Source organism: Panthera onca, chromosome B1 (genome assembly GCF_046562875.1).
Source record: "Panthera onca isolate mPanOnc1 chromosome B1, mPanOnc1 haplotype 2, whole genome shotgun sequence".
Lineage (NCBI taxonomy): Eukaryota > Metazoa > Chordata > Mammalia > Carnivora > Felidae > Panthera > Panthera onca.
In genome coordinates this window covers 156,518,025-156,539,501 of record NC_138342.1, presented here as the reverse complement: position 1 = coordinate 156,539,501, position 21,477 = coordinate 156,518,025, and the positions used below count along the sequence as shown (strand labels likewise).

Sequence of the window (21,477 nt, the reverse complement as noted above, 5' to 3'; positions counted from 1 at the left end):
GCACCATAAATCTGTTGCTTGTGTTTCTACATCACACATACAAACACTGAAGAAGAACTGCTCCTTGCCTTCTAGGACTTTACAAGCTAGGATAGTCTATTCTAACATAAAGCATAGATTTTTCTACATAATTTGCCATGTAAATGTAAGGCATTACTAGTATTGATCATAATTTCACAACTATCATCACTGGGGCTCCTGGATGGCCCAGTCAGTTGGGCATCGACTCTTGATTTCACCTCAGGTCATGACCTCACAGTCTGTGGGATCAAGCCTCTCACTGGGCTCTATGCTGACAGCATGGAGCCTGCCTGGGATTCTCTTTCTCCCTCCCTGTCTGCCCCTCTCCCGCTGGTATGCTCTCTCGCTCTTTCTCTCTCAAAATAAATAAATAAATAAACATGAAAAAGACTTTTTTAAAAAGGATTATCAATACTCCTGAGTTCTCTCTTGTCATTAACAAATTCAATCTATTTAATAATTCTAGAGGGCACAAAGGATTATTATTTTTACAAGGGTGATAAAACTATGGCTCAGAGATCTACAGTAATTTGCATGAGGTCACAAAGCAAAATAATTATTTAAATCCAAGTTTTCAGTCTCAAAGTCTAAGATTCTTCCTACTATACCATATTTATGGTAAAATTTTACAAATGAGGTATACTTAATAATTTAGAAACTGTTTACTAAATGCCCATACTACCCAAAGCAAACTACAGATTCAATGCAATCTCTATCAAAATCCCAATAGGACATTTTTTTTTCCAGAAATAGGACGATCCTAAAATCCATAAGAAATCTCAGGGGCCCTGAATAGCCAAAACAGTCCTCAAAAAGAATTAAATTGGAAGCCTCACACTTCCTGATTTCAAAACATACTACAAAGCTATGGTAATGAAGATAAAATGGCACAGACATAAAGACAGACCCATATACCAGTGGAATAGAACAGAGAACCCAAAAATAAACCCTTGTGTGTATGGCCAAATGGTTTGCAACAAGGGTGCCAAGACTAGATGATGGGAAAAGGACAGTCTCTTCAACAAATAGCGCTCAGAAAACTAGAGACGCACATGCAAATGAATGAAGTCTGGACCCTTACCTTAATTCAAAATGGATTAAAGGTATAAACACAAGACCTAAAACGATAAAACAAAATGAAAGCATTAGGGAGAAGCTTCAAGACACTAAATTTGGCAATGGTTTGTTGGACACGATACCAAAAGCACAGGCAACAAAAGCTAAAAGAGAAAAATGGGATTACGTGAAACTTAAACTTCTATAGAGCAAAGGAAACAATCAACAGAGCAAGAAGGCAATCTAAGAATGAAAGAAAATAATTGCAAATCATATATCTGATGGGGCTAATATCCAGAATATATAAGGAACTTTTACCACTCAACTACAAAATAAAACAAAACAAAAAACTAACCCAATTAAAAAACCGGGCAAAGGACTTAACAGACAATTCTCCAGAGAAGATGTAAGAATGGTCAGCATACATATGCAAAAACATTCAACATCACTAACCACAAGAGAAATACAAATCAAAAGAACAGAAAATAACAGGTGCTCACAAGGATGCAGAAAAATTGAAAACCTTGTGCACCGTTGGTGGGAATGTAAGTTGGTGCAGCCATTAGGGAAAATAGTATGGAGGTTCCTCAAAAAAATAAAACTAAATTAGCAGATGATCCAGCAATCTCACTCCACGGTATAGAGCCAAAAATACTCAGAGTAGGATCTCAAAGAGAGATCTACGCATCCATGTACATCTCAGCATTATTCACAGTAGGCAAGAGATGAAGGCAATCCATCCAGATGAACGGATAAAGGAAATGTAGTATATACGGATGACAGAATATTACACAGCTTCTAAAAAGTAGGGAATCCTGTTGCATTTTACAAGATAAGCCAGTCACCGTAGTACAAACACTGTCTGATTCCGCTCATATGAACCATATAATACTCAGAATCATAGAAACAGAACATAGAAAAGTAGTTGCCTAAGGCTGGGGCAGGGTAGGGGACAGAATTAGTGTTGAATGGGCATAGAGTTGCAGAGTCATTAGAGGAAATAGTTGTAGATATTTGTTGCACTAAGATGTGAGTACACTTTACTGAACGTATACATAAAAATGGTTACAATGGGCAGATTTTACGCGGTTTCTGCCACAATAAAAAAACGTTTGCATATCATTAACTCTCTTAATCAAGGGCTTTTGGCATTTCAGATGGAATTTTTTAATTCATTGTTAGAAACATAAAAAGATACAATCAAGCGTGCTATGTTGCTTCCTGGTCCAACAAATATAATTTCAATTTTTAAGACCCTCAAATAAAATTTTAATTAACTACAAACTGAATTCACTACATAATAGCAAAATGTGTTTTTTTTTTGTTTGTTTGTTTGTTTCTTTGGACAAGTTTCTTTTTTAATTTTTAATTGTGGTAAAAAGAGTAACACAAAATTTAGCATCTTAACCATTAACAAGTTTCTTTTTAAATTTTTAATTGTGGTAAAAAGAGTAACACAAAATTTAGCATCTTAACCAGTTTAGTGGTGTTAAGTATATTCACACTGATGTACAACAATTATCCAGAAATTTTTCATCTTATAAAACTAAAATTCTGTATCTATTCAACAACTCCCCATCTCTTCCTTCCCTCAGCCTCTGGCAACCACTATTCTATTTCCATTCCTGTGGATTTGACGGCTCTAGATACCTCACATAAGTCGAATCAGACAGTATTTGCATAAATGACACAATACACTTTTTTAAATATGTGAAATGCTGCCTTGCATCAACCTTTTTTTTTTTTTAATGTTTATCTATTTTTGACAGAGAGAGAGAGACAGAGCATGAGCAGGGGAGGGGCAGAGAGAGAGGGAGACACAGAATCCAAAGCAGGTTCCAGGCTCTGAGCTGTGAGCAAGAACCCAAAGCAGGGCTCGAACCCACAAACTGTGAGATAATGACCTGAGCTGAAGTCAGACGCTTAACAGGCTGAGCCACCCAGCTGCCCTGCCTTGCATTAACTTTTAATGACCTCACACAATTAGCATTCTGAGGAATACCACACCAAAACACCATTGAGAAACCAAAAAGTAACCGGGGTGCCTGAGTGGCTCAGTTGTTTGAGCATTCGACTTCGGCTCAGGCCATGATCTCATGGTTCATGGGTTTGAGCCCCACGTTGGGCTCTGTGCTGACAGCTCAGACCCTGGGGTCTGCTTCGGTTTCTGTGTCTCCCTCTCTCTCTCTGCCCCTCCCCTGCTCGTGCTCTGTCTGTCTCTCTCTCTCTCTCTCTCTCTCTCTCTCTCTCGGTCTCCAAAATAAATAAATGTTAAAAAAAAAAAATTAAAAAAAAAAAAAAAAGTAACCAAGACTAGCGTATCCTGAAAATTTTCCAGAGGTTACTTTAATCTCTCTGTGCCTCAGTTTCCTCATCTATACAATAGAGATAATAGCATCTTCCTCATAGCATCCTGATGAGAAGGAGTTGTATTAATACATAAGTATTTGGAACATTGGTTGGCATAGAGTAAGCACTCAATAAATATTTAATATCATGATTATGTATTCTGTCAATATTGGGAATACACCATAATTAAGATGCAATGACTACTCTCGAGGAGCTCACAATCTAAGAATGTACATGTTCTGCAGAAACTCAGAGCATGGTAGAAATTTGTCAATTATTACCATTTAATAAGGCATTGTTCACTAGATAGACTCAAGAAAATAAAACAGGTAACAAGAATAATTTCTCTAGCTGGAAATTAAGAACGTGAGGCTTTAGCCAACACAATGAGTATTTTCAGACTGTGATCTTGCCAAGATGTAGCCACTAATATTATTTGCAAATACAATTAAAAGCAATGCATCTATTTTCACTGTGGGCAAGAATTCAACAAATTCTTACCTCTGGTTTTGAATTAACCATGCAGTAACTTATAACACGGCTACCTTATTTGTCCGCTCTAGAGACGTATGGAAAATGGAAAATGATTGTAATAGCAATAAGAGTAGTCTTTCTCTTCTTAATGAAATTCTAAAGAGCTACAGTCTCCTGTAATGCAAACAAGCATTTCTGCCTTGGCAGATTCATCACACAAACTCAGCCAACCGTAGCCGAGCAGGGATTGCGGCCAGCAATGCTGCCACCTGCTGTACAGAAGTGAGATTGCTTTCCTCAGACAAAAAGAATTTCAAGATCGATGCCATGGCCAATCTGTGCTCCTCGGTTTAGGTAAATAGTTCTATTATTCCAGTAGCTCAGCACATTTCTGAGGTAGGTCACCCTTCTGCCTATCTAAACTCACCTGGTTCTTTAGCGAACTTACCCCCTTACTTATGTTATTTAACTGACTCGCCCCATTATACAGCAATTCGTCTCCTGTTTCCTTTCATTCACTCAAGATGAATTACTTACTGTTGAAACACTGTAGTGTCAGACTTTTTAATGACGAGCCCTGTGTCTCAGGATAGCACATCTCCCTTTCTTCTAGGAATAAACACACATCACATAGCTCTTCTCGAGTCTTATGTATGTACCTTCCTAGCCATACTGACTAGGAGACTATTTTTTAAGAATATGTGGACATAGGGGCGCCTGGGTGGCTCAGTCGGTTGAGTGTCTGGCTCTTGGTTTCGGTTCAGGTCATGATCTCACAGTTGTGAGTTCGAGCCCCACATCGGGCTCCATGCTGGCAGTGCGGAGTCTGCTTGGGATTCTCTCATTCCCTCTCTCTCTGCTCCTCCCCAACTTGTGCTCTGTCTCTCTCGCAAAAACAAATAAACTCAAAAAAATTTTAATAATAAAAAAGAATATGTAGACATAAAACATATTCAGCTAAACAGAGACCCATGTGGGTTCTCTATGGCACCTGAAATGTTTGCACTTGACCTTAAGTGCAATTAAGGGAAAGAAAGGGAGAGCCAGACTTCAGAAAACTTATAAGCAAAGCTGATCTTCAGGGTTCTGTTTACCTTTTGGAGATGTATTTTCCCTTTTTTCCCTGCTTTCCAGGCCCAAAACCTTTTGATGAGCCTTAGTTGTCCAAATTCTCCTTTGAGATATTTAGTGAGGCACGTTGCCAAACCTGGACCCCCCCACACACACTCGGGACCTTCCCTGATTCCCCCCTCAACCATTAACCATCAAAACTTCCTTTTCTGGTTTTCCCTCCTCGGTGATCTGGTTGTTTCTGCCAAACCACCTAAACTGAGAGTCCAGTTACTATGGATAATTATTTAATATATTAATTACCGCCAAATGTTTGGGTGCTGACAGAGGCCTCTGTCGCTTAATTAATTCAAAGCCATGAATAACCGGCAGGATTTGGGGCACCATGAAAAGTGACAGAGTCAGTGGGGGATAGGGGGAATATGTAGGTGGATCAGATGAGTGAAACTTCCAGTGACACGCTTTGAGTCATAGTATATAGATAGCACTCCACTACTCTACACACACATACACACACACATATCTCTTTATGCTGTATCCTCATATATATACATACCCACACTCTGCACATGCGAAGACTCCCCCAAGGAGAGAATATGCCATCTACCTGTAAACACAAACGTCCTATGTGTCTCCAGACACCGTTCATACAAGAGAAGAGAAGCGGTACCTGGTCCAGAGTTCACGTGCTCTTTCCATGACACCAGAGTCACCTTACATCCACACAGTGGCTCAGGTAGCAGAGAGGGTAGACTTTAGGAAACCATTAACCATTCTTGGCATGAAACATCAAGTGACGGCCTTCCTCATCTTGGGTTAATGTTCTATAACTTTTTCTCCAAATTTCCACGCTGAAAGCAGGAGGTCGTCCCTATATGTCAACATGCCTCTTGTGAAAGAATCATCTCATCTAGTTGAAGCAACCCCCATAAGAAAAGAAATCCAAACTTTAACAAAAAAACTGTAGCAGGGCCCCTTGCCAGATGATTTTTTTCTTACAGCTATGACAGAAGTCAATTAAATGGTATCTCTTATCAAAATCATATTATAGTATGTAATTTTAGATTTTGCTTTCCTAAACTCAGAGATGGATGGTATTGGCATATTAATGTTTCATATTTTCCCCTGGTAAGTAACCATTTGCCTACCAACTTGGAATATATAAGATAGGATTCCTAGAAGGTTGGTTATGCCGTTAAAATAAAATCGTATGCGGGGCGCCTGGGTGGCGCAGTCGGTTAAGCGTCCGACTTCAGCCAGGTCACGATCTCGCGGTCCGTGAGTTCGAGCCCCGCGTCAGGCTCTGGGCTGATGGCTCGGAGCCTGGAGCCTGTTTCTGATTCTGTGTCTCCCTCTCTCTCTGCCCCTCCCCCATTCATGCTCTGTCTCTCTCTGTCCCAAAAATAAATAAAAAACGTTGAAAAAATAAAAATAAAAAATAAAATAAAATCGTATGCTCTGAGCTTTAACCATGGAGTCTCCCCTAAGAAAGCATCACTCTGCATACAGAAATACTTCTGACAACAACAGCATGAACAAGGAAAATGGAAAATCCAAGGTGCGGATCTAGGCAATAATCTGTAACATTATTTACTCACTATTCACATTCTCTGGTTTTGCTGCTGAGTTCAATGATAGCAGGAGAATCAATTTCAATATGTATATGGCATTTATTATAATCTGCATTTCATGTGGGGAAACACAAAGAAAAGGGAACAGAATCCTTGACTTCAAAACACTTAGGCTTGGTGTGGTAACATATTTCCCTAGTTCCCATCAGGTTAAAATATAAAATTCCAGATTCATACCTCCAGCCATGGTACAGTTTCACTCCAAGTGCCCGCCAGGGAAATCACAGACCTCTGATAACATTTCTCCTCCAGGGGTGCCCTATATTTTTAAATTCAGTCTTGAGTAGAAAATGTCACTGAAGCCAAAGGCTACAAAACCTAATTAGCAGTATAATGAGAGCCCTTGAAGAGAACTGGAAGACTGAATGGGAGCTTTGAGAAGACAAAGTATCTAACCAGACATTCCATCTTGTTGGATTGGAGGAAAAGCGGAGTGAACATTCACATCCAACACATAAAATTTAAGTTAACTATGGACTTCGAGTGTATCTTGTCAGCATAACGTTGAGTTCTGTCCAAGAAAGTTTACTAAGAATGGCAAAGAACTTCCTTGCAATATTGAAAGCTTTAACAATCCCAAGGACTGCCGATTTACAATTCTGGTACTACACATATTTGTTACAGGAGTATTTGTTAAAATGTTTGCTATAGTAAACTGTTAGATCATCAAGGTTATAAACTATTTTTGTCACAGAGGGTTCATCTTAACCACCTACCTTATGACACTGCACACATTTCCCTGACCTCGCTGTCATGTTACTTCATTTCTAAGTAAATGAAACAGCATGGCTTGTTACTCAAAAAGCATTGCCAAGGGTGCTGGGTGGCTCCACGGTTAAGGGTCTGACTTCAGCACAGGTCGTGATCTCAAGGTTCATGAGTTTGAGCCCAGTTCTGTGCTACCAAAGAAGAGCCCACTTTAGGTCCTCTGTCTCCCTCTCTCTCTGCCCCTCCCACACTCATGCTCATGCGTGAGCTTTCTCAAAAATAAAATAAAACATTAAAAAAAAAAAAAGCATTGCCTTCTTCTCTTTTAGACTTTTTACTTACAGTCCTTCTTGAGCAAATCTTTGTAAAGTTTCATCTCTAAAATGAAATTTAAATTATATTTTAATTTTTATTTATTATTGTTTTCATCATGACCTATATTACTGTTTTGGTATTTTTCCCTTTAGTCCTTTAACTAATGAAAAGATACCACTTATCCCATGGGGCGCCTAGGTGGCTCAGTTAAGCATCTGACTTCTGCTCAGATTGTGATCTTACGGTTCAAGAGTTCAAGCCCCGAGTCTGTGAGTTCAAGCCCCGCCTTGGGCTCTGTGCTAACAGCTCAGAGCCTGGAGCCTGCTTCAGATTCTGCATCTCTCTCTCTCTCGTCCCCTCCCTCCTGCCCCCTCCATCTCTCTCTCTCTCTCTCTTTCAAAAATAAACACTTAAAAAATTTTTTAGAAAAAGATATCACTCATCCCAAAAGACTAGGTAAATCAAAAACTACTTGTTGAACACTGAGAATATACTGTCTAAACATTTGCAATGATAAAAATAAAATTTTTCAAAATTTTTGATTTATGTGCCAAAAGTTAATTTAACCACACTCTTCGGTTCGTGGCACACTACTGTAAATTGTCTATAAAGCCTTCCCTTTTTAGTTTATATTTACTTTTATTGACATCTCCCACATAGCAAACATTCTAAAGTACAGTAAAACCTTGGTTTGCGAGCATAATTCATTCCAGGAACTTGCTTGGAATCCAAAGCACTTGTATATCAAAACGAATTTCCCCATAAGAAATAATGGGAACTCAGATGGTGCATTCCACAACCCAAAAATACTCATATAAAAATGATTACAATACTGTAACAGAATACAAAACAATAAAGAAAATACAAAATATAAAGAAAATAAACAAGTTAACCTGCACTTTCCTTTGAAAACCTTCGTGGCTGGTGTGAGGGAGGCAAGAGAGAGGAAGGTTATTGTGTAGGATGACTTTCACTATCGCTAACGGAGTCACTGCCATCTATTGGCTCAATGGAATCTTTCTCTTTTCATGCAACTTTAACAAGGAACCTATCCAGTAACACTTGCTTTTGCCTCCTTTAAAGGATTTCAATGAAATGTGACATTGCATTGATGATCACCCACAATCCTCAGTGAGAGAGAGAGAGAGAGAGAGAGAGAGAAAGAGAAGAACCATTGGCTCAGTTGTGATCATGTGACATTCAGCATCACGTACTACCCGTATTGCAAGACATCACTCGTTTATTAAGTTAAAATGTATTAGAAATGTTTGCTGATCTTGCAGAACAAGTTACTTGCAATCCAAGGTTTTACTTGTACTTGGTATATATCTGCTATCTAAATGAAATCTAGTCAAAAATACACTGTTGTTTTGTGTGCGTGTATTTACAAAGACAGTACTGTGTTCTAGGTCTTTCTTCACTCAGCACCTAGTTTTAAATTCTATCCATATTGCTTTATATCCATATTGCTTCACACGCACATACACACGCTTCACACACACACACACACATACACACACACACATCTGGCCTTTTCCTTCTAAACGCTATATAGTACTTGGTTTAAAGACCAAGAAAAACTTTTAAAGTGATGATTTAGTATCTTGGGATTAACTATGATTGGATCAATATGAAATTACCAAGGCAATCACTGTCACATGGAAATAGAGTTTCTCAATTGGCCAGACACAGGTCATATGTTCTCAGTGACCAGTCACTAAACTAGGGAATTTGGGGGCCATGACCACTGACCCTGGGCTACATAATCTACTCCTGATCTAGGGTAGATCCCACTCAAATGATGTGTCCTGAGAATAGAGAAGGTTTGTGTTCCTGAGAATGGAGAAGTAAAAGTGATATACTATTGCATTAAAAAAATGGATTCTGGGGCGCCTGGGTGGCTCAGTCGGTTGAGCGCCGACTTCGGCTCAGGTCACAATCTCGCGGTCCGTGAGTTCGAGCCCCGCATCGGGCCCCTGTGCTGACAGCTCAGAGCCCGGAGCCTGTTTCAGATTCTGTGTCTCCCTCTCTCTGACCCTCCCCCATTCATGCTCTGTCTCTCTGTCTCAAAAATAAATAAACGTTAAAAAAATTTTAAAAAAAAATGGATTCAAGGCAACCAAGCCAGACAATTATTCACAAAAACTGGGTAGTGGATAGAAAGATGAAATTTCTCATAAGTGGAATAATGTCATTCAAAGCCACAGTTAGACAATCACCATGAGGTCTCTGGGTTTAATGCTTTAATCTAACACTCAAAAATTATCATAATCAGCATTTCTGTAATTACCATAATGATATGGATTATTTTATGATACATTATCTCATTTTATGTATATTAGTCTTGACAATTCATTTTTCCTTTAAACTTTGTCATAACTACTTTTTGGTCACTCACAAAGGCTGACATTCATATTCTCTTCTCCTTTAAAATATTAATTTTTTGGCTCAATAATTAGAAAAAAATACACAGGTCACTTCTAACACCACAATCAAAAGTACACTTAGCATATTTAAAACCTAAATGTGAGGGGCCCCTGGGTGGCTCAGTCGGTTAAGCGGCCGACTTCAGCTCAGGTCATGATCTCGCGGTCCGTGAGGGCTGTGAGTTCGAGCCCCGTGTCGGGCTCTGTGCTGACAGCTCAGAGCCTGGAGCCTGTTTCAGATTCTGTGTCTCCCTCTCTCTGACCCTCCCCTGTTCATGCTCTGTCTCTCTCTGTCTCAAAAATAAATAAATGTTAAAAAAAAAAAAAAAAAGAAAAGAAAAAAAGAAAAAAGAAAACCTAAATGTGAAAGTAAAACTATACATCTGAGGATATGTGACAGAATATTTTGGGGGTAAAAAGAACACTTAAACAACTTTTTTATTACCTCAAAAAGAGGATTTCTTTTCAATAAAGTATACCACAGGCAAAGTTTGCAGACAGAGGAAGGATTGAGAGAAGATATCTGCAATGTCAAAAACTGACAAGGGAATGTTTGCCAGAATATACAAAGAATGTCTACAATTCAACAAGAAAACGTCATAAACACTGATGAAAGAAATGGGCAAAGCATACGGAAAGGCAGTTCACAGAGGATGAAACTAAAGGCCAACAAGAATATAAAGAGATGTTAATAAGCAGAGACACGCAATTTAGAAAAATAATGTACTGCCTCATCATTGTTAGACAAGCAAAAACTTGAAAGCTGTTTTCAAATCTTGATGGTCAGGTGGGACACAAGTACAAGTACACCCATATAGTGAAGGTACAGACAGTATAGCTACTCAAAAGAGCAGTCAGGAACTATGTAGGTAAATCAAACACTTACCCCGTGTTCTAGCAAGGCTGTTTGGGGGTATATATGCCCAAATAAAATTTCAGGTCCATAAAGGGATACGTATGAGGACATTTTTTGCACTGTTTACCAATCAGGGTCCAATCGCGAGAGAGAAAGCACATAATAATTTGAGCAGGAAAACTGAATATAAAGAATGATTGGTTATGATAGAGTATGGGAGTAATATGGTACCAGCTGGTGAACTTACACTTGGGTAGATATTACTCTGCAGTTGCCAGAAACTGTTACATGAAGCCAGACAAGGAAGCCGACTGCAGAGGTGAGAGAGGGAGAGGAACATGTTTCCAAGGACATGAACTTCACCCTGGCAGGTTTCAGACAGATGAGCAAACAAAGGCTCCCTTTTGCTTAGGTCAGTTTGAGATGGGCTTTGTGTTGTCTACAACCTAACTTACCACCTAGGAGTCAATTAGAGGTCTAACTGACCAGTGTTCCCAGATGAGACACATCCCATTGAGAAGGGGTTCCACAGAGGGGCGGGGGGACCCCACCGTCCAGTGGTGTGAATTCTAACCCACAACATAACCGTGCCCCACCTTCACCTCACCACCACCAGTCTGGGGCAGAGTTTTCCCAGAGTCGGATTTGGGAGGCTCTAAGCATATCGCCATGGAAAAGGGCTAAACCCTCACTTGAAACTTTCTCTTGGTTTTTAAACTTCTCTTCCTCTTCCCTATCTCCTCTTCCTTTTTGAAACGAGTGAAAGAGCCACTGCCAAGAAGAACATTAAATAAAAGGAAGCAGAAAAAAGGCAGAGAGGGAAGTCAAAGGGAGAGATTTTGCTCAACCAGCAATGGCTTCATTAGGCTCACAACAAAGACAAGCTCAATTTCTTTCTTATTGACATTAACGAGTTTGATGTGAGTCCAACATAAAAGCCAGGCAAATCTGCTTGCTCTTACTGGGGTCCCAGTACCCCTGCAGCTGCTTGCAAATTGCTTAATTCCACAAAAGGTCATCTTTCTTGATTGGTTTTCATTCCTTTCCGTGTCCAACCAATCAAGTGCAGGCCACGCAGATGGCTCCAAGCTGGTCCTGACGGGCCAGGTCAGCAGCTGCTGGCTCACCCCAGAATGCGCCTACCCTCCCCATCATGGAAATCTTCCCTCTAGCAACTGGCTTTTTGACTAGCAGCCATAGGAGCCCAGAGGATATTTCCTGAACAGATCAACGTTACCGACTAAACTCTGTCCATAGAGCTATGGTACAAGCTGGGGGTGAAACAAGAAAATATAACTCGAAGAAGAAAATGAAAACAGCTTATACAGTTTTACAAAATAACAAACACAGTCAGTAGCAGGGCTGAGATTCAAACTCCCATTTTTAGACCCAGATTCCACATGATGTCTGTCTGGGATGGAAAAGGGACAAGAGAAGAGGAATCTAGCAAAGAGACAGAAATAGAGAGAGCACGGGGAGATACAATTAAACATAGGATCACGTGGGTTGGTTTCCTTCCAGGTGGTAAGCATGACACCAGAGCATCCATGTTATATATTTTTTAACGTATTTATTTATTTTGAGAGAGAGAGAGAGAGAGAGAGACAAGAGAATGTGAAGGAGGCACAGAAAGAGTGGTAGAGAGAAAATCCCAAGTAGGATCTGCACTGTCAGTGCAAAACCCGACTCAGAGCTCGAACTCACGAACCGCAAGATCAAGAGTCAGACACTTAACTGACGGAGCCACCTAGGCGCACCCCGCCCTGGCTACTGGTGTTATATTTTATCTCACTTAATCCTTCCAATCAGAAAGGCAGCCATTATTAGTTCTACTTCTGACAAGATTCTAAAATTCAAAAAGGCTAAATAAAAAATAGTCCAAAGGTTATAAAACACATCAGTGTCACAGCTGTAATTAAAACACAATCCCATCCAGGGGCGCCTGGGTGTCTCAGTCGGTTAAGCAACTGACTCTTAATTTCTGCTCAGGTCATGATCTCATGGTTCATAAGATCAAGCCCCGTGTCAGGCTGTGTACTAACAGTGAGGAGACTGTTTGGGATTCTCTCTCTCCCTCTGCCTCTCTTTCTCAAAAGTAAATAAACTTTTTTTTTAATATTTTTAAAAACTATAATACCAACCAATTTCAAAACCCATACACATTTTAAAAAATGTTTTTAATGTTTATTTATTTTTGATAGAGAGAGAGAGAGAGAGAGAAAGAGACAGAGACAGAGCCTAAGTCAGGGAGGAACAGAGAGGGAGGGAGACACAGATTCTGAAGCAGGCTCCAGGCTTTGAGCTGTCAGCACAGATCCCGGCGCAGGGCTCAAACCCACCAATGGCGAGATCATGACCTGAGCGGATGTCAGGCACTTAACCAACTGAGCCACCCAGGTGCCCCTAAAACCTACACACCTTTAATGTCAGGCTAAGCTATCTCTTCCCACTCAAGTGCACCAGAGACCTAAGTGTTATATATATTGTTTGATAAAGACCTGACTTTGTGCCCATTCTCTTCTACATTTTTTTTATTTTAGAAATGTTGAGGTCAGTATGATTTAATCATAGAGAAACAGATATTTATTTAAATTTTAATTAATGTTTTTTATTTTTGAGAGAGAGAGAGAGAGACAGACAGAGTGTGAGCAGGGGAGGGGAGAGAGAGAGGGAGACACAGAATCCAAAGCAGGTTCCAGGCTCCAAGCTGTCAGCACAGAGCCCGATGCGGGGCTCGAACTCACCAACTGTGAGATCATGACCTGAGCTGAAGTCGACGCTTAACCGACTGAGCCAGCCAGGTGCCCCAAAATACATATTTATTTAGAATCTACTTTATTCTGGATATGCATTCAATAATTCAACAAGCATTTACTAAGAGCCAGGCACTCTGTCAGGTCCTAGAGAAGCAAAGACGAATTAAGACCTGGGCCATTCCCTCAAGGAGCTTGGAGACCACTGGGGAAAGTGGAGAAATAGACAATTATAAAACCACATGCTTATGACCCTCTGGCTTTCTTAACCTCTTAAACCTCTGTTTTATAATCTGGCATACTGATATAATAATAGTACGCACCAAATCGAGTTGTCGTGAGGATAAAATTAGAAAGCACACCTTAATCACTTTGCATACCGATATATGGTAGGAGTTCGATAAATATTACTAATATCAATATCATCAGCAGCTTAGAATGAGGAAATTATGAATAAAGGAAGTGAGAATGAAGAAAGATGAATCTGCAGAAGCCAAAGACAGATTGCATGTGAATAAGAAAGAGGAACTAAAGACAACTCCAGGTCCTGGCTTTGGCAGTCTGGGCTGTGGAAGAATGGTAATTGCAGAGGTTGCTCATTGGCTACATATTATCCATTCTTCCATTCTTGTGTGGTAATGGAACTTCAGTTTTATCCAGGGTAACAATATATGCCATTAATATTCATATGTTTCAGTCCCCCATACAGATTTAGCTGACATTCCTCATTTCCTCCTTCCTGCTGCCTAGGCTCCCATGCAATGGCAGGTTCTCGGGCAGCAGTCTTGGACCATGAGGTGACCCTGAGGACAGAAACTGTTCTGTAATGTGGAGACAGAAAGATAGAAGTTGCCTGGGTGTGTGGTAATTAAGAAGCTAGCCTACCACCCTTGATTGGCCTAGCTCTGCATTTCTTTTGCATGAGAGCCCAATATCTATTTTAATCCACTGTTATTTCGGGTTTTCTGTTATTCAATCTTAATCTAATATAGGGTGGATGCTAATATGGGGTAGATAGTGGTGCTGTTTACAAATAATAGACACTATAAAAGGAGATTTCATTTGGGAAAGGTAAAAGGAAAGATGACTTCAGTTTAGGACAAGTTCTTCTTAAGGTGTCTGTGTTTCCAAGAGGAGGACAAGAGTTCATTGAGAACTAACAGTCTTGGAACTATAAGGACTTTGAATGGGGACCAGAATATGCCACCCTAGAATATGCCACTTTGGCATCAGGATCATTTTGAGCTGAAGGCCACTGAGAACCAACAGATACAGGCAGAGTTCTCTGTCCTTCCTTATCTGTCTGAAAGCAGGGCATAAATTTCCCTTGTGAAGGCAGACCTCTCTTCCATACCAAGAAGAGGAGAGCAGCTCTTATCACTGGAGATGGAGAGGAGTTTGCACACATGAACCTTACTAAAATGATCCTTACCTTCAGCAGTCTCCCTCCATTTATTTCCTTGCCACTTCCCCTGGATTTTTCATCCCTCAAAGCCCAAACCCCCTTTCCTTTCCCATAAGTGGGGCACCTGGGTGGCTCAGCTGGTTAAGGGTCTGACTCTTGATTTCGGCCCAGGTCGTGATCTCACAGTTTGTGAGTTCAAGGCCCACATCGGGCTCTGCGCTGACAATGCAGAGCCTGCTTGGGATTATCTCTCTCCCCCTCGCTCTCTGCCCCTCCCCCACTCATATTCATTTTCTCTCTCTCTCTCTCTCTCTATCTCTCCCCTCTCCCCCCTCCTTTCTCTCTCAAAATAAATAAGCATTTTTTAAACGGTACATAAGCCCCCAAGTCTACCCATTCGATTGAGTTTTTTTCTATGACCCTCCATGCAAAAAATTTTTTTAAATTTTTTTACACATGACATTTCTGTATCTAGTAACAGTACATTAAAATATGGAAAACCATTGCTGACATAAATCAGTTAAGCCTTAGCAGCTCCAGTTGCTAATATGGTCTGAGGTTAATTAATGAATATACATTTCGTTTGCCACAAGACATGAAACAATCAGCCTTTTTCTAACTAATTCTAACTACATCCAGTTAATTAAACTTATAATTAGCTGGAATTCAGATTTAAGTCCAGGGCATCCCACACTTGCCGCCTCCAAGAAAAGGATATTTTCACTGTGATGGTATTAAAAGGTTTTTAAAGGAACTATTTTGAGGTTTCACTTTTTGAATGAAAAAAACTCAACCGAAGATTTTTAAATCTCTAATCCCTGCTTTAATTTTGAATTCTGGTCACTTAATGACCGTAGATATACAGTCTAGTCAAATAATATTAATGGTATCACGAATATTTGGTTAAGTTTGGAGGAGTGAATTTATTATACACGAGCAACTATTCCTGCCCATGGTAGTTATGACTGACTGATCTTGGCTTTATTTCTGACTTATCTGGGAAGCAGTATATAGAACACCTTCCTCCAAACAGTTACTCTCAATAGAACAGAGCTCATTTATGAGACGAAGCTTACTGATTATTGAGGCCCTGGAGGAACCACAAGAAGGATGAAAAGGAGAATACTTGTAAGAAGTGAAAGAAAAAGAGCAACAAGAATAACATCAATTTTAAGGGGAAATGGAAAGATAGTTGCCTTATTGATATAATTTAATTTAGCAAATAGGGCTGGTAGTCTCAAACTACCTTCCATTAAATTCTACCATTAGATATTTATTCTTTTGAAAGTAATTTCTCTTATTCAACACCGAAAGCTCACAAACATAATACCGTACTAGTCATTAACAACTTTATCACTTACTTCTATTTTATTGAGGTATAATGGACATACAACATCATATTAGTATCTGGTGTGCAATATGATGATTCGATGTTTGTATATGTTACAAAATGATCACCTACATAAGTCTAGTTAACATCTGTCCCCATACATAGTTATAGAATTTTTCTTGCGATAAGAACTTTTAAGGGGCACCTGAGTGGCTCAGTCGGGTGAGCGTCCAACTTCGGCTCAGGTCATGATCTCACAGCTCGTAAGTTCGAGCCGCGCATCGGGCTCTGTGCTGACAGCTTGGAGCCCGGAGCCTGCTTGAGATTCTGTGTCTCCCTCTCTCTCTGCTCCAACCCACTCACATCCTGTCTCTGTCTCTCTCAAAAAAAAAAAAAAAAGTAAATAAACATTAAAAAATTTTTTTTAAAAAAACGAACTTTAAGATCTATGCTTTTAGTCACTTTCAAATATGCAACAAGGGATCATTAATTCTAGTCACCATGCTGTACATTACATTTCCACGACTTCTTTTATAACTGCAAGTTTGTACTTTTGACTCCCTTCACCCGTTTCACCCACCTCACATCCCTTGCTTCTGGCCACCACTAATCTGTTCTCTGTATCTATGAACTTGGGGGTGTTGCTTTGGTCCGGTAAACACTCCACATGTAAGTGAGATCATACTGCCTTTGTCTTGACTGTCTGACTTCCTTCACTTAGCATCATGCCCTCGGGTTCATCCATGTTTTCACAACTGGCTAGATTTCATTCTTCTTATGGCTGAATAATATTCCAGTGTGGGATGGAGTGTGCGGTGGGGTGTGTTTTGTGTGTGTGTATACATGCCACGTTCTCTTTATGAATCCATTGATGGACACGTAGGTCATTTCCATACCTCGACTGTTGTAAGTAATGCTGTAATGAACGTGAGAATGCCCATATCTTTTCAAGTTAGTGTTTTCGTTTTCTGCAGATAAATACCCAGACCTAGACTTGCTGGATCATCAGGTAGCTCTATTTTTAACTTTTCGAGGAACCTCTATACTGTTTTCCATAATGGATGCACCAATTTACATTCCCACCAACAGTGCACAGAGTTCCCTTTTGGCCACAATTTTCTTCGCCAACACTTGTTACTTCTTGTCTTTTTTTTTTAAGTTTATTTTGAGACAGCGTGAGCAGGGGAGGGGCAGAGAGAGAGGGAGACAGAGAATCCCAAGCAGGATCCACACTGTCAGTGCAGAGCCTGATGCAGGGCTCAAACCAATGAGCCATGAGATCATGACCCGAGCTGAAACCAAGAGTTGGACGCTTAACCAACTGAGCCACCCAGGCTAGATGTGAGGTGATATCTCACTGTGGTGAGGTGATCTTTCAACATTTTTTTATTTTTGTACTGTCATCCCTTGACATTTCCCTACCAATGGTCTAACCTCCCACTAATAAAAACTATGTGCCTTTTGTCCAGTTTATCTGTCTTTTGGTAGTTTAATTCACAGGCTCCTTGACCCTAAATCCCAGGGTATAGGGAAATGTGCTTCCTCCCTGACTTCTTTCAACATTATATAGTAGAAATCATGAAAAAAGGAGGAGTAATCAAGGAAAGGTCTTAAAATAAGAAAAAAACAAAACTCTGGGGAATTCACTATTTCCATGACAGCAAAGGAAAAGAAACTGTTGAAGGAAAATGATGAGGGGCAGCAAAAGAAAAATGTGGAGGATGGAGTCATAGAATTGAAAGGAGGTGAGAGTTACAGTAAAGCAGCATCAGATGCTACAGAGGTTTCCAGTTAGATGGGCCTGAAAAGCATCCAGAGGATTTAACAACAAAATATAACTGCAAACCTCATCATAATTGTTTCAATGGCGATGAGGGAAAGCTGAAAACAAGCTGCAGACAAATGAATGGAAGATAGGGAAGGGATAGATTGCGCCCTACTGCTGTTGTAACAAATTACCACAAATTTAGCGACTGGAACCAACATAAGCTTCTTATCCCATAGCTCGTAAATCAAAAGCCAAGAGGACGCTTCAGGTCTCACCAGGCTAAATCTAAGTGTGAGCTGGCCGGGCTCTTATCTGGAGGCTCCGGGGAAAATCTGTTCTTTCAAGTTGTTGGCAGAATTGGGTTCCATGTGGTTGTTGGGCTGAGTTTCCCATTTCCTTGCTGGCAGCCAGCCAGGGATTGTCCTCGGCTTCCAGGGGCTGCCTCCATTCCTCCGCTCCAACTTCAAAGCCAAGGACAGCTGGTCGACTCCTGGTCACGCTTTGAATCTCCCTGACCTCTCCTCCTGGTTCATCCCTCCTGCCTTCCTTTTCTGCTTTTTACGGCTCCAGTGATCACACTGGGTCCACGAAGATAATCGAGGTTAATCTATGTTAAATTCAGCGGACTAGTAACCTAATTCTATCTGTAAAGTCTCTAGATTGGTGTTTGATGAGGAAGCCAAGGGATAGGAGTCTTGGGGGAAACATTGTTAGAATTCTGGCCACCACAAGTGGTAATAATGAGCATATCAACACTTTTAAGAAATCAGGCTATAAATATTTTTGAGAGGAGGTGTGTCGAGGAGAAGCAGTTGTATAAAATTAGAAAGACTCAGACACATGCATATTCAGAAGGGAAAGACAACAGAGAAGCACATTTTGAAAATAAAAGAGAAAAAAGTGAAAAACTGAATCGCCTCTGAGGAGGTAGACAGAATTGGGACCCAGATCACAGGTGGAAGCAACTAGCCCCTGCTGGATGTTACAGGCAGAAAGGAGGGTAGGAAGTTTATGTGTCAAGAAGCTGTAGAAATTTGCAGTTTAGAAAGTCATTAAGCAAGTTCTGTTCACCACCAGTATTTTCTCCCAGGCAATTCTCAAAGTGTTGTCCCTGGACCCATAACATCAACATCACCAGAGAACTCACATAAAATAAATTCTAAGGTCCTACCCCAGACCTACTTAATCAAAAACTCTAGGATTGGGGCCCAGAAATCTGTGTTTAACAAGCCCTCCAGGTGATTAGGATACAGCCCAAGTTTGAGAATCATTCTTACGGTAAAAGACAGAGTCATGCCTAAGACTGTGGGGGAAAGGGTGCCGTGGAAGTCCTAAAGCGAATGTGAAGGTTAGAAAGAGCTGTGGGAAGAAAAAGGGAGAAGATTGAGAACATATGGAGACCATGATCCTGCCAGACTCCAGGAACCAAATTCCAGTCCTGGGTGTATAAGGATGGAGTGTGAGATCTAGTAGGTTTTTGACCAAAAAAAGAGGGTAATAGAATTATTACTTATAGGAATAGGAATTATTGGCAATATATACGGACAATGGAAATAACTGATGACAGGGACACATCTTGGCTGGAGGAAAGAGCACTGCTTTTAGAGTCAACATAATCTGGATTACACTCTGCCACTACCAGCCTGGGAGTTCAAGAAATTGACTTAATCTCTCTGAGCCTATTTCCTCAGCAGGGGAACAGAAATACAACAGAGGTGTGGAAATCCCACCCACGTGAAATAGAGCACATGGAAATTCTTAGCACAGAAACTGACACACAGGTGAGAGCTATTACTAATTCATTGGGATATTCGTCAGATTCTGTCGTATTAATAGATGAACCCTATATCATGTTTCCTAATTCTGTTACCCTCTGCTCAGTTTCCTCCAGCCAGGCTGGACTCCACACGCCTTCTCATTTCAGGACCCAACTCAATGGAGAAGCTCCGTAGACATTCTAGATGCTCGTGACAGAGAGCAGGGTGCAAAAATGTGAACCCAAGCAAAGCAGTGGCATTTAAAGCCACCCACACTCCACTGGCCAACTCAGGTCATAAGGTCAAGGCTAAAGCCAGTCAAGTGAGCATGTGAACATGGAAAGGAAAACATGGCAAGGGTGGAAAAAGAAAAAATAATTTGAATATATTCTATTATCTATTATAATAACTCTGAGTCATACCAGAGGTATTAGCCCGGATTGTTTGGGATGAAGCTCTAATTAAAGGCAAAGGCCAGGGGACGCTCAAAAGGCAACCTGACCCTCATCAAGATGAGAAAGGCTTTTTCAGATTCTGGAAAGTTAATTACTTTTGCAACATGCATGTTCGTTATTTCTGACCACATCGTTGGTGTATTAGTTTCCTAGGACTTCCTTAACACAATCCCATAAACTGGGTGGCTTTAACAAAAAGTCAGTCCCTACAATTGTGGAGACTAGACATCCTATCAGCAGGGTTAATTCCTCCTGAGGGCTGAGGGAAGGATCTGTTCTAGGCTTCACTCTTTGGCTTGGAGACGGCCATCTTCATTTTCAGACGGCATCTTCCCTGTGTGCATGACTGTGTCCACATTTCCTTTCTATTAAGGACTTAAGAAAAAGGTCACCTTTCATTAAGGGACCACCTTACTTCAGTATGCCTGCATCTCAACTAATTATAGCTGCACAGTCCCATTTCCAAAAAAGGTTACATTCTGAAGTCCTGGGGGTTGGGCTTCAATATGTGAATTTGGAGGCACATAGGTCAACCCATAAGAGGCAACATTCAAACCTTTAAGATTGAGACCTTCCTTGTTTACAGGCAAGAAATTGGATTGCTACTCTATTCCAGCCTCTCTTCTTGAGAAACGAACACCGAGTAGTGAGTTTTAAACTCTTACAAAATAGAGCCACGAACTGGGTCCCCCGACATGCCAAACTGGGAACTGACATGCCTTACCCACTGGTAAGACTGGTGCACAGGACACTCGTCGAAGAGACAAATCCTAGAGAGACTCGAATATCTCTGAGAATTCTTGGTCAAGTCACATTCACTGTGTAAGCTGAATACTTGCCATTTACCCAAACTCCTTCACACCGAGGCCAAACAGATTCTGTGCTGCCTCTGACTAAACATGTACTCGGCTGGTTATCCATCATGAAGAGGCTAGGTAGAGGAGGCCAGCTGGCGGCCGGGCTGTGCGGTCTGTTCCCACTCTCGGCAGTTACAGGAGTCAGCACCCAACAGGTAAGGCCTATGCTTCCGGGCACCACGCATGACCTCACCAGGACAAGGCCTCCTCCCAACACCTGTCTCCCTTCGACCTTTCTTACTTTA

General features: G+C 40.7%; 1 long non-coding RNA gene across 1 annotated transcript in view; it reads right to left on the bottom strand.

The window, feature by feature from the left end:
* LOC132691844 (uncharacterized) overlaps nt 1–11,239 on the bottom strand; it is a 126,200-nt gene extending 114,961 nt beyond the window's left edge. Inside the window, exon 1 of the long non-coding RNA XR_009616026.2 lies at nt 11,155–11,239. This is a non-coding gene — a long non-coding RNA (uncharacterized LOC132691844). The remainder of the gene's footprint in view (nt 1–11,154) is intronic.
* Nucleotides 11,240–21,477: the final 10,238 nt, after the last annotated feature.